We start from the raw sequence: 2,161 nt of genomic DNA, 5'->3' as shown, positions 1-2,161 counted from the left end.
TCCTCATCCCGCATTTGGTTTGGTAGGACCATGGTTTTTGTTCTTGCCTTCTCCTCGCTACTGCACTCCTTCCTCCCACTTTGCCCAGAAAAGATCCAAGGTTTCAGTTCAAACCCTCCAGCCTTTAGGATGCGCTCCACATTTTCTGTTATTTCCTTCAGCCGGTCAGGGTCATTGTGGGACGTGAGAATGTCGTCAACGTAGCTGTCTTGTTGGAGAACCCGCTGCTCCTCTTTGAGGTGAGTGAAGGGAGGTAAGTTTGCAGTTTCCCGCATGGCCAATTGTGCGATGCATCCTGCTGGCTTGTCCCCAATATTGACTCGTGTGATTGCGTAGTCTCCTATTTCCTCATCCTCCACATCACGCCAAAGGAATCTGTGCAGATGTACTTCTCTCTCATCCAGCCAGACGGAATTATACATCTTCCTTATGTCTCCCAGTGCAGCATGAACTCTTCCTCTGAATCTGAGCAGGATGGCACGGATCTGGTTGAGGACATCTGGGCCTTTCATGAGCAGATCATTCATACTCAAGCCTTTGAATTTCTGACTACTGTTCCATACAAGTCTGACAGGGGTTGTTATTGAATGTGGATTGGGGGCGATGAGGTGACTCACATGCCATACAGGCCCATTCCACTTAGCAATGGAGTCTTCATTTAACTTAATCGCGGCTCCTCTCTTGAGCATGTCATGCACCTGTGCAGTGTAGGCCATTTTCCACTCAGGTTCTTTGGCTAGCTGCCTCTCGGTTCTGAGGTACATGGCTTCCACTGCCTTCCTGTTATTTGGCAGCGCTGTTGGCTCTTCCAACCATGGGTATCTGGCATGCTAATGAAGTTCCTCCGTGTGGCTGTCTCCTGTGATGTAGGTGAGGTCTTCTCTCACCACCTCGAGCTCTCTTTCCTCAGCAAGAGTCATTTCCTTGCCACCTGGCTGACAGTTTCCACAGCGGCATCCTCCACATTTTGGTTTGCAGGCAGCCCCGATACTGTCCCATCTCCACCACTCCAGAAAGTCTGTGTTTGTAGCTGCTGTCCTTGACGCCTGGGAATTGGTGGAAGTCCAGCTGCCTAATGGAGGTTGGCATGGGACTGCATGGATGAGCTCCTCATATTTTACTGCAGCTGTTCTCATTGATCTTGCAAAATGTGTCTTGGTCATATGGGCTGACATTGTAAGCTCCTCAAAGAGTTCTGGATGAGTTCCTCCGATTACTCTTCCAAGAGGGCCATCCCACAACACAAGGTCCCCCACAACTCTGATTCTCTGTGGAGTCAGCTGACCTTCGCAATGGCTGATGAGAAGGCTTATTTCTCTTGGTCTCACAAGCTCATCCAGTGGTACTTCAGGAAAGAATTTCTGGAGCTGCCTTGCTGTCACACTTGCTTGTGAATATCTGCAATGCTGTCAAGTCCGTAACAAACAAGCTGATGGGGCTTCAGGGCACCTTTGGACATTTTCACCCTAATCTTTAGGAGGTAGCGCTTTGTCTCAAAATGAACCTTCATTCCTCCAACACCATGGACGACAAGTGTAATTTCCTCGCTTCTGAAGCTCCTGAAGTTCGCAGATGATGCCACTGTTATCGGGCTCATCCAGGACGGTGGTGAGTCTGCCTATGGAGAGGAGGAGGAGCAGCTGGCTGTCGGCTGCAGTCACAACAACTTGGAGCTGAACACGCTCAGAACAGTGGAGATGACAGTGGAGTCCAGGAGGAACCCCCCTGCATCCCTCCGCCTCACCATCCTGAACAGCACCGTGGAGTCCTTCAGGTTCCTGGGCACGACCATCTCCCAGGACCTGAGATGGGAGACCCACATAGACTCTGTGGTGAAGAAGGCCCAATTCCTCTGCCAGCTGAGGAAGTTCAACCTGCCACAGGAGCTGCTGAAACAGTTCTACTCAGCAGTCACTGAGTCTGTCCTGTGCTCGACTTTAACTGTCTGGTTCAGTTCTGCCACCAAATCAGACATGAGGAGACTGCAACAGACAGTCAGGACCATAGACTGTATAAAAGACGGACGTAGCAACCGGCCCTGAAAAATGAAGCCAACCCGGAAGTGTCAAAAACCTGCAATATCACTACGTCCGCTAGTTGCTGGCTCCAAAAAGCCCTGGCTCCCATAGACTGGAATTGGAAAAGAAGTGATCACAGATCA

Source organism: Stegastes partitus, unplaced genomic scaffold, assembly GCF_000690725.1.
Source record: "Stegastes partitus isolate 25-593 unplaced genomic scaffold, Stegastes_partitus-1.0.2 Scaffold336, whole genome shotgun sequence".
NCBI classification, from domain to species: Eukaryota; Metazoa; Chordata; class Actinopteri; family Pomacentridae; genus Stegastes; species Stegastes partitus.
Note: the sequence above shows the minus strand (reverse complement) of the source record.